The sequence below is a fragment of the Sinocyclocheilus rhinocerous genome, unplaced genomic scaffold, assembly GCF_001515625.1.
Source record: "Sinocyclocheilus rhinocerous isolate Xijiao unplaced genomic scaffold, SAMN03320098_v1.1 scaffold47, whole genome shotgun sequence".
Lineage (NCBI taxonomy): Eukaryota > Metazoa > Chordata > Actinopteri > Cypriniformes > Cyprinidae > Sinocyclocheilus > Sinocyclocheilus rhinocerous.
In genome coordinates this window covers 587,206-603,997 of record NW_015633578.1, presented here as the reverse complement: position 1 = coordinate 603,997, position 16,792 = coordinate 587,206, and the positions used below count along the sequence as shown (strand labels likewise).

The 16,792-nt window shown below is 38.0% G+C and overlaps 1 long non-coding RNA gene across 2 annotated transcripts; it reads left to right on the top strand.

Annotated features, from left to right (window-relative positions):
• Nucleotides 1–1,350: 1,350 nt before the first annotated feature.
• Nucleotides 1,351–15,883, top strand: LOC107744662 (uncharacterized). Of its 2 annotated transcripts, none has more exons than XR_001640510.1 (3): nt 1,351–1,400; nt 10,427–10,498; nt 15,496–15,883. It is a non-coding gene; the product is annotated as an uncharacterized LOC107744662 (long non-coding RNA). The 2 variants fall into 2 exon arrangements; XR_001640509.1 differs by lacking the exon at nt 1,351–1,400 and adding an exon at nt 7,897–7,965.
• Nucleotides 15,884–16,792: the final 909 nt, after the last annotated feature.

Below are 16,792 nucleotides of genomic sequence, written 5' to 3'. Positions count from 1 at the left end.
ACCTTTCTTTATATACATCTTGAGCACTGTTTATGTTAATCATTAAATATCATTTTCTCAGAGTGAAATGCCTTGCGTACTGCATTGCGTGTCCTTTGTAGACTTGTTGATTGACTGAAATGTGCAATGGTCTGTAAAATTTTTAGTTTTCACCACTATTCATTGGTCTGTGCATGTATCTGTGTTTTTAGATGGACCGGAAATAGGTTAGACGGTGACAACAGAGGAAGAAGGTCATGAATACGACGAGGATGATCTTCCAGACTACAGCGTGCTAAAACTCGCCAGCCAATCAGCTCAGCTCTTCTCCAGTGCTTCTGATGGTACGTCCCAATATACTGGCATTCATTTCCGCACTCCAATGGAATTCCTAATGAGAAACACTGGGTCTCAATTACTAATAGTTGCGTTGGATTATCTTGCACAGGACAAATTCTCACAAAATTTTCGGCCTATTTCACAACACACACATGACTTTGTTCTTAAGCTCGTTCTACTGTTAATGAATTTGGAGGAATCTAAATGAGCGACTGCATGCCCGTGGTTTACAAACATGCCAAGGCCTTTACAAACACAGTCTGAGCAAACATATGATGCTCTCTAAAGATGCGCAGCAAGATCCTCGAACAACATCCTCAAAACCAGTTTTTCTCAATTACTAATAGTTGCGTTGGATTATCTTGCACAGGACAAATTCTCACAAAATTTTCGGCCTATTTCACAACACACACATGACTTTGTTCTTAAACTCGTTCTACTGTTAATGAATTTGGAGGATTCTAAATGAGCGACTGCATGCCTGTGGTTTACAAACATGCCAAGGCCTTTACAAACACAGTCTGAGCAAACATATGATGCTCTCTAAAGATGCACAGCAAGATCCTTGAACAACATCCTCAAAACCAGTTTTCTTACTTTTTCACCGTTTACGGCGAAATATGTTTGTATATCTTTGTATAAAATTGACTCTTTGCATGTGATTGTAGTGTACGTGTGGGTTTTCCATAAATTCAGAATACATTTCAGTATGAAAGTTAATGGTGAATTATGATTTGTTCGCAAAAATGTTCATGTGCAGATTTCAAGTAAATGAGACCCATTGTTCGTGGCTCCTTTTAGTTTGAAAAGCGAGAAGTTCTGCAAGCACTTGAGCTTTGAGAAAGTAAATAGGGTCAGTTTTGACTTTAAAACTCCTTTCAAAGTACCGCTGACAAGCACGTCTTGTGTAAAGCAATCCCAGTTGATTAGTCATTAGTGGCTCGCCAGTCATTCAAAGGGCTGCTTTTATTTGCTTTTGTTGTTTGTTTTTGTTGTAGATGAAGAGTTGCCACTGATTGACTATCACGGACAGACGGAGCACGTTCCAGCCTCATTTAGCCGCAGTGGTGACTCCTAAACAGGTGTGACTCATTACCCTTGTTCCCTGTATCAGTACACGGTAGACTACGTGTGCCAACTAAACCATTTTTCTTGCCAAAGATATCAGGGAATCTGTGTTTAATAACAGCCGTCATTGTTTCGCATATCAGCGCTTGACACTGTTTTTGAAACGCCGATCACTCGGGGCTCTAGTGCCCTCAGCGCTCGCTCTTGGCTCTTTTTAACTTCTGGAACTCACTGTCGAATCCCTCCCTGTGCACTCCCCCGTGTGTCGGTGCAAACAGACTCTTGACGTGTGACGGAAGCGGCGACGTTCACCGTGCCCAGCTGGATGGATGGTGTGTGACTCACGCGCACCTGTCCCTGACTCGGTGGCTCTTGCTGCATTATTACAGGCCGCATATAAACAACCCTTCCCCAAACTTTATTATCTTCCACATCCACACTCGTGTGAGACAGTCGCAGTCGTTTTTTACGAAATTGACTGCACAGGTGTCGGCATTGTGTGTCAGCCCGGGGACGTTACAATGCGCTTGATATTACGAATGTTACGTGACAGAAGAGCAGCCGTCGTGAACGACACTCTGCCCTAAAACATTGACATTTCCACTACTTGTTCATACATAAACCAATTTCCTTTGTGTGATTGACAGTTTGAAGCCAAACGCTGACTATTTATGTGTTCAGCCTTGGGTCCTTCATTCGTTCCGCCAGCTTTATATGAAAACAAATGCGTTTGTGAAGAACACAGTGGGTTTATGAACCCATACAGCTGGTGATTTTAAGTGCTGGAGGGTTTATTGAACTGTTAAATAGCGCTAGATGTGTTTACATTTTGTAGAATTACTTTGTAATTCTGGGTGGTTGCTAGGACGTTGCTGGGTGGTTACTAGGTGTTCTGGGTGTTTTTTACATGTTGCTATGCAGTTGCTAGGATGTTCTGGGTGGTTTTTAGTAAGTTGCTATGGAGTTACTGGGGTGTTGTTGTTTTTTACATGTTGCTATGCAGTTGCTAGGATGTTCTTTGTGGTTTTTAGTAAGTTGCTATGGAGTTACTGGGGTGGTGTTGTTTTTTACATGTTGCTATGCAGTTACTAGGGTGTCCTGGGTGGTTTTTAGCCTGTTGCTATGCAGTTACTAGGGTGTTTCTTTAGTAAGTTGCTATGCAGTTACTGAAGTTACATGAAGCTGTTCCCATTTAAAATGAAGATGAAACATACCTAAAAGTTCTTGAAAATCTCGTTTTGCTGAATGGAGTGGTATGAGGAATAATTATGCCTCAATATCGAGTTAATCTGTCACACTGTGTTTTGTTCACATTGTGTGGCGAGCCCTCAATCTTGTTCTTTTCTTTAATGCCGCGTCTTTATGCGCAGGTGTGTTTAAAGCATTTGCAGTTACGAACCTGAAATGATTTTCAGTGTAATACAGCTAATGCAAATGAGGAGCTTTATAAAAACTCGTTTGAAATCCCCCAGACAAGTGAGGAATTAAATTACAGTTCTTTGATGAAATTAGATGGTAGACGATGTTTCAGACGGACCGAGTGCTTGATTAACGTTATCTGCTGTAGATGTGTTTACTCTTTATAATCCATTCTGATGGAACAGCGTTAATATATTTTTTCCCCTTATCTTATCTTTTCTTTTCTTCATTATTTATTTATTTATTTATTTTATTTCATCATTGTCTTTTTCTGATTAGCTTTTTCTATCTTCTTTGCCTCTCGGGGCCTCTAGAATGGATGTTGTTATTCAGGCGGCAACTAGCTTCATCCATGCCGTAACTTTACTAAAGTCTGGAATACACTACACAACTTTTGCCCCAATTTACAGTCTGGACAAGTCAGTGCTAGTTGAGGAAAGTCAGAGCCAGACTGCAGATTCGAGATGACAGATTTCATAGAAAATCGTGTAATGTGTGATGAGCAGTTTTTTTTAGCGTCAGACTCTGATTCCATCCAGTCAGAGTTTATCAAAAATGTTTGATATTTTGAGCCGATTTCAAACCACATTTGTTTTAATTTGTCATGTGTTTCTGCACAAGTTTGTTGTGTTGGGAACAAATTAAAGTCTGGTAGTGTGTGATCCTCAGTCGTTTAGTGTATGATGCCCAGTTTTTCCTCTGAAACTATTATTAACGTTTTAAAATCTTTTAAACGTTCAGATTTTAAAAATCGTGTAGTGTATTCCAGCCTTAAAGGGATAGTTCACCCAAAAATGAAAATTACCCATTGATTTACTCACCCTCAAGCCAACCTAGGTGTATATGACTTTTCTTCTTTCAGATTAATACATTTGGAGTTATATTATTATTATTAAGCTTTATAATGGCAGTGAATGGGTGTTGAGATTTTGAAGCCCAAAAAGAGCATCCATCCATCATAAAAAGTGTCTCACACCGTTCTGGGGGGCCTTCTGAAGTGACGTGATGCGTTTGTGTAAGAAAAATATCCATATTTACAACTTTATAAACCGTAATCTCTAGTTTCCGCTAACTGTCATACGTGTGTTCACAAGAGAGTGGCGTTCGGCGGATGATGTAGGTGAACGCGGAAGTGATGAAAGCGGAAGCGCAGAAGAGAGAGCAAAACAAAACACCAGGCATGAATTAGAAGTACTAAACGAGGATCTGTAAAAACAAATGTCAGAGGATTTCGATATAAGCCAAGAGGAGACTGATTTTCCTTTGCTGTAAACAAAATCTTGGTTCTCGCGAGACTAACATACGTCATCCGCTGGAATGCCACTCTCTCGTCAAGATTACGGTTTATAAAGCTTTAAATATGGATATTTTTCTTACACAAACGATTCACTTCAGAAGGCCTTTATTAACCCCCGGAGCCGTGTGGAGCACTTTTTATGATGCATTGATGCACTTTATTGGATTTCAAAATCTCATCACCCATTCACTGCCATTATAAAGCTTGGAAGAGCCAGGACATTTTTTAATATAACTCCGATTGTATTCGTCTGAAAGAAGAAAGTCATATACACCTAGGATGGCTTGAGGGTAAATCATGGGCTAATTTTCATTTTTGGGTGAACTATCCCTTTAAGTGATCAGCGTTACGATTTTCACCTGATGGACAACCCGAACCAAATCTAGAGACCAGAAGATCATTCTTTTCGCATGAGAGAACATGTAAAAGTCTAGTTTGTGTTGTTTTTCTTTCCCCCCTTATGAGCCATATGGATTCTTGGTTGAGAATCAACAATGTTATAGCACCTGAAGCGGACTGAACAACCTTATCAGTCTGAAATTAGCTAGACAAGCTTGATATAAAATCAATGGATATGTTTAGTTCAGCCGAACAGCTGAGAGGGTCTGTCTGAGTGCATTAGACGCACTCTTCGAATGGTTCCATACAAACAAGGCCACGAGAAAGGGGGGGAAAAAGCATTGGCAGGCATATCTCTTAGTCACTTTGTAGTTCTATTGGGATTTCAGAGGCCATTTTGATGCTTTTTGATCTTTGATATTGTGTTATCAGCAGGAACTTCAAAGTTTGGCCGTGCTCTAATTTTCATAAAAGGTTAGTGTTGACAGAAGTTTGTAAATGAGTTTGTCTATGAAGCGAAGACGCCAGACTCTGGCGGGAACACGCACCTGTTTGTGTTCAGCATCTTCACAAGCTATAGATCTCAAAACATTTCATTAGATTTCCGTTCCACACAAAGACGTTTTCACAATAGCCCGACAAAAAACCCAAAGCATCCTCCGAGGAAATATCAACCGGGTTTTTACGTTTTAGAGGATGTTGCTTTGTGGTTCCTGCTATTTGCTTTAGATCAGCAGTGATAAAAAGGCAACATTTGCACACAGCATTCATCTCATTAGCCTCAGCCCGACACAGGTGTTCAGACGAGAGTATTAGCCGGAGAGAAAACTGATGAATCGTGCTGATAGGTGGCTCCAATTCATGACGACTTTTTCTTTGGGGGAGTGCGCCACCTTACATATTCATTAGTATTGAGCTTGCTGTTTTTCTCGACTCCTGAATGAAATCGCAGTCTAGAAGACGGTTGTATTTGTCCGCTTTTCTTTGGCTTCAATAAAGTCCAACTCTGCTGTATGAGAAAGCACTCTGGACCTATTTTTGACTCTCTTTCTTGGTAAATAATGACGGGACACTCAGCGCAAATAGGCCGAAACCCATTTTTGATGGACAGAAACAAGGTTCTTTGGCTTCAATAAAGTCCAACTCTGCTGTATGAGAAAGCACTCTGGACCTATTTTTGACTCTCTTTCTTGGTAAATAATGACGGGACACTCAGCGCAAATAGGCCGAAACCCATTTTGATGGACAGAAACAACTGGCAGAGTCCCTCCCAAGGGTCTTACGGCAATATTTGAAGTCCTCGGTGTTGTGTACAAAGCAGATTTACACTCAATATCTGGTCACTCTCGCCCAGCTGTTACTTTTAGCAAAGCCAGATATTGCCTGTAAATCCATGAAAACCCAGAGCCGCTGTGAACACTGTGTACGGGTGCGTTTTCTAGTGTATTGCATCAGGGATGTGTCTTGCGTAAGCACCTGTCCAATGCTAGTCATTTCAAAGCAATGTTGTTGACATACAGTGTTTATGGTGCATTAAATGTAATTCTCTTTCTCTGTTCAACTCACGGTTTGGTGTAGCGTTAGATCAGGGAGCATTTTGTAAAACAAAGCCCAGATTTGGCTTAATAACACGCAACAATATTCCAGTGTTCGCTTCACACTGGAAGGCCAGGCAATCAGAACAGGACTGTTTGCACATAAAAACTATAAATGCTTCTGCAGACGGAGATGTAGAATTGGTCACACAAGAGTTACCCATGTATATTTATTGAAAAGAGAAGATTTGCCTTTGTGATTTTTGTAAGTCTTCCTTGACTGTAAAACATTTTATTAGAGTATCCTGCTTTAAACTAAACTAGGCAACTGTTTTAATCAGAACGTACATTAAAGGTGCAATAGGTGATTGTCTTCAGAAACATTTTTTGTTATGCTGGTTGAAAGTCTCTTCACATCACGATAGCAATCATTAAGTTAAGTGGTCTAAATGTATTTGTCTGTATTTATATATTCTGTGGAAGGCGTAGGACCAAGAAATGTTCGTCCAATCAAAACGCTCGGTCCGAGCTGAAGAAAAATCCTTCAGCTCCAACAAATTCTGTGGTTTTCCAGAATCTTTTGTGTATTTGAACTCTTTCCAACAATGACTGTGTGATTTTGAGATTCGTCTTTTCACACCGAGGACAACTGAGGGACTCGAACGCAACTAATACAGAAGACGCTCACTGATGCTCCAGAAGGAAAAACCATGCATTAAGAGCCGGGGGTGAAAACTTTTTGAATTTGAAGATCAGGGTAAATTTAACTTATATTGTCTTCTGGGAAACATGTGACTATCTTCTGTAGCTTCTGAAGGGCAGTACTAAATGAAAAAATATACGAAAAATGTACACATCTTCATTCTGTTCAAAAGTTTTCACCCCCCGGCTCTTAATGCATTATTTCCTTCTGGAGCATCAGTGAGCGTTTGAATCTTCTGTATTAGTTGCGTTTGAGTCCCTCAGTTCTCCTCGGTGTGAAAAGATGAATCTCAAAATCATACAGTCATTGTTGGAAAGTGTTCAAATACACACAAAAATGCTGAAAAACCAAAGAATTAGTGGGAGCTGAAGGGTTTTTCTGAAGAACAGCAGGCAGTTTAACTGTTCAGGACAAACAAGGGACTCATGAACAACCATCACAAAACTGTGGATCATTCAGGCAACAACACAGTATTAAGAATCAAGCATGTTTAAACTTCTGAACAGGGTCATTTTTATAAATTCAACTATTATTTTGTCTTTTGGACTATATGTAAACATGTTTTAAGTGAAATATCTTATTAAGGTCAGTACTAAATAAAAAATAACATGCATTTTTGTATGATCCCTCATATTTTGGTAAAATAATTAACATTTTGCAGATTCTGAAAGGTGTATGTAAACTTTTGACCTCAACTGTATTATTTATCTTGCTTCAAACGGGTTGTATTTATATATAATTCTAGGTTGTGAGTTTTAGGTTGCTATATTTAAATCTAAATTTCATAGTCATACCATATGCTCAGATTCAGCCACGAGTTGTTTACGGCCGGACCTGTTGTGGCAGGAATTGGTCAGCGTCGCAGTAATAATAAGTTGCGCTTCAAGTCTGCTCGTGTCTTTTGAAAGAGTGTTTTATTAGCGTCAATATGTTATGCACACACCCATCTAACACATACATTCTCCAGAAGACTTTTAAACCAGCCTGCAGTCCTTTAAAGACGAGGAGGGACTGAGAAATAAGCCTGTGCCGGTGCACGTGTTTATGTGTTGCATCACTGTGAAATGTTCTGTTGCTTGCAGCCTCTTTCCAGCAGTTTTGGTTATTCGCATATATTTATATTCGGACGGCAGATATGTTAGAACAGTATCTGGTTTGGTATGCATGGATGTTCCCATGTTTTGGGCAATTTTTCATTTATATGTATTTATTTACTTGCAGGTTCTGAATAATTTATATGAAAACAAGAAGATTGCAAGTGCCACTCACAATATCTATGCATACAGGTATTTCTGTTTTTAATTATTTACAAAGATTTGCCGTTGTTAGGCAAACACTAGTAACATCTGTACATTTTTCCACAAATTTATGCCAGTTTACAGACTCCATTCAGTCCTTTGTACATAATTTGTTTTATTTCCACCTTAGATGTGTTGTTTGTAGTTCTTATGCCATTTTTATAGCTATTTTTTAAGATACAAAATTGTGTAAGGATTACATTTAAAACAAGAAAAAAAATAATTTCCAAAGTGGTTAGAAAAATAAACTTAATTCAAGACACATTCTCTGAAAATGTTAATATCTTATGCAATTTTGCTTGTTTTATCACTAAAAACATCTCTGAACAGTTCAGTTTACATCAGATTTACAGTGTGTTTTTAATATCGCTGAGATACTATTATGGAGTTTAATATTTTGAATATTAATATTTGACATTTGTTTATTATTTTCTATGTTCATTTTAATTTCAGCTGAAGTTTTAATGGTTTTGTTGTGTGTTTTTGTCATTTTTATAACCTTTTGTTGGTTTTAAATACGTCTATATTGTTTTTATTAATAATAATTTTACTTTTAGTTTGTTATTTTAGTACTTAAACTTAAACTAAACGAAAATGAGAAATGCTGCCTTGGCAACCAGCTGAAATAAAATAAGTTTAAGTTTTTTTATATTTGATTTTATCCAGTTAACATTTTTTTAAGTAATATATATTTTTTCTTTTAATGATTTTAGTTAACTATAATAACCCTGTTCTGCATCCAGCAATGGCTAGGGAACGTTTTTATTTTATTATTAATACTGTGAAATATTAATACAATTTAAAACAGCTGTTTTCTATGTGAATATCTGTTAAACTGTAATTTATTCCTGTGAGCAAAGCATCATTACTCCAGTCTTCAGTGTCACATGGTCTTCAGAAATCAGTATAATATGCTGATTATTAGAAACATTTCTGATTATTATCAATGTTGAAAACAGTTGTGCTGCACAATATTTTTGTGGAAACTGTGATACAAAACCATTCAAAAGTTTGGGTTTAGGTAAGATTTTTTTTTAAAAGAATGCAAAAGTAACAGTAAAGACATTTATAATGTTACAAAAGATTTCGATTTCAAATAAATGCTGTTCCTTTGAACTTTCTATTCATCAAAGATTGCTGAAACGTGAAATGTATCACGGTTTCCACAAAAACATTCAGGAGAAACACTGAATGATTTCTGAAGATCATGTGACACTGAAGACTGGAGTAATGATGCTGAAAATACAGCTTTGGTCACAGAAATAAATTACAGTTTAAAATATATTCACATAGAAAACAGCTATTTTAAATTGCAAAAATATTTCACAATATTACCGTTTTTACTGTATTTTTGATCAAATAAATGCAGCCTGGGTGAGCAGAAGAGACGTCTTTCTAAAACATGAAAAAAAAAAAACATAATTATTCCAGACTTTTGACCGGTAATATACAACAAACCCGTAATCTTGTTTAACATTAGCATGTAACTCGTCCCACACTATTTGCACTACAGACTTGAATGTTGAATCCAATGTCAAAACCATTTAGACGACCTTAGTTAAAGCAATAAGCCCCAAGAAGCCGTGGTTTACAGTGAATTTATAACAGCTAAGGGCCGTTGTTAGGCACGACGCTTCACGGGGATTATTGCTTTTATAAAACGGTTATTCCATATACGCAGTAAGGTTTCACAAAATAAAACAGAGCAAATAAAGTGTAATGATATTAATAAAAACAGTATTCTTCCACCAAACAATGTAGTTCCTCAGAAACAGTTGTGGTTCCAACAAAGTGGTTGCCGAGCAACACACAAACGTAAACAAAGGTGTATGTTACTTTGTAGAGTCATTTACAACAGCTTCGAACGCGGCTCAGCCAATCAGAATCAAGCACCGGAACTCTCCGGTTTATAAACCCATTTAAAAACCACCCACAGCACCCTAGTCTTCTTTAATTGGTACATTTTATCAGGTGAACGGTCTTGTTGCTTTATGAAAAATTTGAGCCGTGAACTTTGTGATTTAACACCGATTGGCCACTTTGTTGACACCAGATACCCAAAGAAAGCGTTCAAATGCCCGTCATTCCCGTCTCTGACTCACTCGACGGGCCATATGTGGTGAAAGGTCTCTTTGGGCAGCGCCGCGTCTCTTGGCTGTCAACACTGTGCTCATCTGCTGCTGTCTTTCATTCCCAACTATTCCCCAAATGATGGACCTCGTGCTCTCAAAACTGAAAAGCCTCAGCGGGGCGTCCCAGTTTCCCCACACTCCTCCCTGCGCCTGATATTACGCCTCGTCCAAATCCTCGTCCAATTTTGCTCTGAAATACACCCACGACTGCAAAACGCGCCGTACCGCAAGCGCAAGTCGGCCCTGAGGGTCCGCTAGGTAAAGAGCTGTGATTCGTTTTGGACATTTCCTTAACAATGCCTCCGTGTTTCCATCAGGATCTACTGTGAGGATAAAAACTCTTTCCTGCAGGACTGCGAGGACGACGGAGAAACTTCCATCTTTTGCAGGTAAATGCACGTTTGAGTCAGGTGATCATGGGAAATATTGGGTGGTGGATGTTATTCAGGAGAGGGTGATTTTGATGTATTTGGATTATGGGTTGTATTAAGTTTGTATATTCTGTCTGCTGGGTACATTTTGTCATAATTTCTTCTGGAGAATTTCTGAATGTTCATGCTGCTCTAAAAAGCAAATCGTAACTGTACTGCTCTGGAAATAAATTAAAATAAATAAAATAAAAATAATATTAAAAAAAAATTGTATATTTAAAAAAAAAATTGTTTTAATAGCTATATATGGCATAAGTTTCGACGTGCCTTCAGTTGATGGATGCCTCATTTCCATTTTTGCAATGCTTTTTTTTTTTGTATTTCGCACTATTTTATTGCATTATGCACAAATGGATTCATTGACATGCGTTCATAATTTGTAACTCTTGGCTATGAACTTAATGGCCTCATTAAAATGTTAAATGGATTTGATTGGAAAAACTGCTTTAGGAATCTAGAACATGGCCTGTTTGTTGACCTCTTTCTTGGTGCATGAATGAAAGCTAACAGCCGTTCACACGAGCTCATTTAGCCGATTGGAGTTCGTCCCACTATTTCCTGTTTTGCCAATGTGACGGCATGTTTGAAAGAGAAACGACTATTAATAGCGTTGGCGTGTGCAGATGGCTGAGACCCCCCCCCTCCGGCTTCATCCCCGCGGCGCTGCGGGAAAATTACAACAAGCCAGGACTGTGAAGACACGTCACTGAATGTTGTACTGTTGAAATGAATTCATTAAAAGCATTGATGCTGCTTTCATGCAACAGGTTTGAATCTCATGATGTTTCAGACGTCTGAATTGTTCCAAAGACTATTGGTTTACATTGAGATGAAAAATGTTATGCTGGATTGGACGGGTTGTGTGAGCAGCACGCCGTCAACATTATAATCCTGCGGCAAACAACAATCTCAGTTTGCCTCAGAAATGTTCATATCTGTTTTCTTTGGGTTCTGCGCAGATCCACCGACACTTCAGTAAGACCGCGCAACAAACACGCTGTTTTTCCAAAACTGCTTATATGTGACCCTGGAGCACAAAACCAGTCATAAGGGTCAATTTTTTTAAATTGAGATTTATACATCAGCTGAAAGCTGAATAAATAAGCTTTCCATTGATGTATGGTTTGTTAGGATAGGACAATATTTGGCCGAGATTTACTATTTTGCATAAAAGAAAAATGTATAATTTTGACCCATACAACGTATTGTTGGCTATTGCTACAAATATACCCCAGCGACTTAAGACTGCTTTTGTGCTGCAGGGTCACAAATATATATATATATTCAGTGAAGACCCGCGAGCTGTGTACTTAATGACGCTTAGTTTTGGTAAAAGTTGTTGAATGTCTGCATTTGTTCTGCTGATGTGGACAAAACGCTTATATTTATTTAAATATAGCTTTTTTGTATATATATTTTTATATATGCATTACATGTATCTAAATAAATGTTACTTAAAAGAATTATAATTAATAATAAAAATGAATAATAAATATGATGCTGATGTGGACAAAATGCTTACATTTGTATATTTATTTAAATATATCATTTAAATCTGTATCCATTTATTTATTTATCTATCTATCTATCTATCAATCTATCTATCTATATATAAATATTAACAAAAATAAATGTTAATAAATATAAAAATAAAATGCTTATAATTTTTCTTTATTTATGTAGTTAAAGCTAAATATATATAAAATATTATGTCAACAAACTGTGTGTATATATTGTTGATTAATATTTATATAAATAAAAGATTAATACATATACAAATATCTAAATATATTAATTAAAAATATTAATAAACTGATATGAATTAAAATAATTAATTAATAGAGAAACAAAGAAATATTAATTGATTCAAATATTTTTTTCTTAAACGATTCTGTCCACATCAGCAGAATAATGCAAACATTAAAAACATCTTTAAGAAACCCAAACATCATGAAAGTCATTCGGTTCTAGTCTTTTTTTTATTTTTATGGAAACAGTTCTGCCACATCCTGCATTTGCAAAAGTCTCCTGTTAACGCATTTGTTTGGTTTGGCTCGTTTTGGAGCACTAAATGTTCAATATTCCATCTTTTAGTTTTAATCTGTATGGAGAGAAGCTCTCCTCTCGAGTGTCCGCCACTTACTCATCCCACAATCACAGTGATAAGGTCACACAGAAACAAGTTGTGAGGAGATTTGCCGGCATGCGCCTGACTCCTTCCGAGGATTCATTCGTTTATTGTTTTCTTTCATTTCTGTGCAAATGAGGACTCGTGCACAGCTGCAGGGCTGCTATGGTTACCCGGATAATAGGGGTGCACCATCGTATACGCAGACGTACAATTACACGCATGTGTGATATAATTGTTTAAGATTTAGTCAGAATTCATTACAGAAAGCTCGACTCAATTAAAGCAGCATGTGCTTTTTCATCACAGCAGTGCCGTCCTCTCTCTCGGCGACCGGAGCCGTCACGATTCATGAGCGCGAGCTCAGGCCCTCAGATCATAGTTTGTGGCGTGTTTTGAAATTGGTATCCGTCGCGGCACACGGCGTCATTATTGGCGTTAAAAGCGACTCAACGGTGCACTTTCTTCTTCCGCTTCTATTTTAAGCCAAGTAACTCCTTTGATAATGGACCGAATGAGTTTCCGAACGCTGCAGCCCCAAAAGTTGTTTACTTGAATATCTCGCACCGCTAAAGAGACCATTACGGCAACCTGCCTATTAAAGACTAGTGGGTCTTTTGTAAAAGTCGTAATTACTGTAATTTGAGCATTTCGCTAATTACAGTTTTATTTTGTTATGCCACTCCAAAACTATAAAACTAAGTGAACGCAGAGCCTAAATGCATAAGTCAAGAGATAAATGATCCATGCAATGCTAACCGTATTGAATAAATTTAACTAATTTAGAAACTGACGCAATTTAGAGTCCATTTAGCATTGCATATACATATTGTAGTTCTGTATGTGCACATATTGGCTTCGAGCAGAATGCAGTAATGCATCTTTGTGATTCTTGAGAAAGCGAATGGTGAATTTGTAGTTTTATCCATCTGATTGGAGCCATCAGCTCGTATGGATTTCCTGATACTGTGCATGGCTCCGGCTCAGATGCATCACGCTGTTCTTTCAGGGTGAAGATGAATGTTGTGTTATCTTCGCAGTTTGAGCTGGCTGACTCATTGTTCGCATTCTGTCCACTGCTGCTCAAGAGTAATTAACATACAATGCATAATAACGACCACCGCCTCGCAGAGCAGCCGGGCGCGAGGACGTCACGTGTGGAATAATTCAACCAGACTCCTTCCCAAACACTCATTTGGACACTATTGGGTCCCTAGAGATGCCATCTAAATAATAAAAACAGTCAGAAGAATTTTAACAAGCCTTCTACTGATGTATGAACTGGTAAAAATGACAGTGACATTATTTATGTCACAGTTGCTTTATATTGCATCAGGGAAATATGCAATATGTGATTTAAAGTTTTAAATCAAAGTCTTCCTGTAGACCGATTGCTAAGGCATGGCGCTAGCCATGCAAAACTTGCATTTCAATTCCAGTTCTCAAAAGTACACCTTAAAAACTCACAAGCAGTTGTTCACAGGATTATGAAGGGGTGGGAATTGTTTATTTTCATGGACTTTTTACTTTTGTGAAGAATGTTTTCCCTTAACCTGAAACTCACTCGTTTTTTAATATCAGACTCTTCAGTTTAATCAAGTAAATTCGTAATATGATTGTTTGATTATATCATTTTTTTAAAAATTATATTTATATATTTAATCAAATAGACGTTGGCTTCGCATTCATCAACACTCGCTTCAAAAACAATGAGAACTAATCAGATACTTGATATCTACACTGATATATATCAGATAATTTACTAATAAAGAAGAGTGCACCAAACAATAAAATATAGCAAAAATATTGTTCCACTTTGTGATGTAGCTCAACAAAGGCTTAAAGGGATAGTTCACCCAAAAATGAAATCCTAAGCCATCCTAGGTGTATATGACTTTCTTCTTTCAGACGACTACAACCGGAGTTATATTAAAACATGTCCTGGCTCTTCCAAGCTTTATAATGGGAGTGAATGGCTGTCGAGATTTTGAAGCTCAAAAAAGTTCATCAATCCATCATAAAATGTGCCTCACACGGCTCCGCGGGGGTTTATAAAGGCCTTCTGAAGTGAATCGATGCGTTTGTGTAAGAAAAATATCCATATTTACAACTTTATAAACCGTAATCTCTAGCTTCCGCTGACTGTCGTACGTGTAGGACATAGGCGTAGCATAAGCGCCAGTGAGAATATGCCAGTCTTGTGAGAACCAAGTTTTGTTTACAGCAAAGGAAAACCAGTCTCCTCTTGGCAAAATCCTCTGACATTTTTCTTTACAAATCCTCATTTTGTACTTCTAATTCGTGGCCTGTTTTGTTTTGCTCTCACTTCTCACCGGAGATTACGCTATGCCTACATCCTACGTACTTTATTAACCCTCCGGAGCCGTGTGGAGCACTTTTTATGATGGATTGATGCACTTTTTTGAGCTTCAAAATCTCAACACCCATTCACTGCCATTATAAAGCTTGGAAGAGCCAGGACATTTTTTAATATAACTCTGATTGTATTCCCTCTGAAAGAAGAAAGTCATATACACCTAAGATGGCTTGAGAATAAATCATTCATACTTTTTTCCCCTTGATCTGGGTTTTTGTCTCAAATTTTGAATGTTCGTCTGCGACCACAAATTCAGGCCATTATTGACGGCACAGCCGAACACTGTTCTAATTAAATGTAATATCATGCTGTAATTTAAGGTTGAACAGATGTTTTTGACGTTATAGATTTCTCTTTCTTCCAGTAGGAAGCTCTTCGTTTCAGCTTTCCTTTTTCACCAGAGTCTTATCACTTGTCTTTTATGTTTTCTTTTTTATTCTTCCCTTTCAGGAGGAAACATCCAAAGCTGGAGGGAAGAACAAAAAACCTAAGGGCAAGAAGGCAAAGTGAAAAACCTTCCTGGAACAGATGAGAACTGGAATGAAGACGGACGGGCGACTAGGAATGCTGACAAATAAAATAAACTGAAAATGCAGTCATAGTGAATTGTAAGGGTTTAAAAGCTTTCAATGTTGTGATGAGGGTTAAACAACTTCAAAGTCATGCCAAAAATGGCTTGTGTATGCAGTTGAGTCTGTTGCTACGCATTGTTTCACACTAAGTGCTTTGTCTTATGAATAAAGATTTTTATTAATTACAAATTGATTTGCAAACGAGGGTTTGAGGCTTGCCTGAAGTCACAAGGACGAACGAGTGCGAAACAGGTAATAAATACCCCTGACATTCATCAGCGGCCTTTGATCCTTGTTTCCGGTTTAACGATGCTCTAATAATGTATTTTGATAAAGCCTGACAAAAGCATTTTGAGGTTTCCCAGGAGCTTCATACCAAAACGTCCTTTTGAGGAGACTTTTTATGGTAAATGCCAGCTTAAAACAGACTCTGAAAGTGCATGTCATTCCCATGTTTGACTGTCAAACGTACATTATTTAGTCTCTTGGAGAGTCGCTCTCCAATATTGCATTTTCATTTTTTTTACCATTCAAACTTTGCAGGGGCCAAAGTCCACCGCCACCTGGTGAGTTTGCAGCACTACGACTCGCATGCTAATTGTCATTAATGAGCTCATGTGAGAATAACTTGATCATTTTGGTGCATAATGTTCTAATAAGCAGATGCTAGGTCACGGGAGAACCGTCTGAATGCCAGTTTGTAATTGCAGGCACTTGCGTGACAGATTGGTGGCGTGTCTTGGAAAGCAACTAGTTGGTTTGCGTACTAGTGTCCCCGAATGATTTCAAGTGTTTGCTCAACCTGTGGAACTCAGAATGGTTCGCAACAGGTGAATTCTTCTGTGGGAATGAGTCATCCAGAAAAGGTACTCGAGTGCTTTTTGACGTCTCGTCTTGGTTCCGCTCACAGGCGCACACACATATCATTGCTGTCTTCCTTATTAAATACCACTGGGTCTTTGACATTCTGGCCTCTTTTCTCTCTGCAGCGCTAGTCATAGTCTTCTCACTTTCATCCTCCCTGCATGCATCTATTCCCTTTTCTCTGGACTATCCTTTCATGCCTGCCTCTCTCTCTCCTTGTGTTCCCACTCTTTTTCCTTCCAATGAATATTAACGCACCTTTTGACTGTCAGCACCTACCCTTTCAGATTCAATTGCTTGCTTTGACTCAA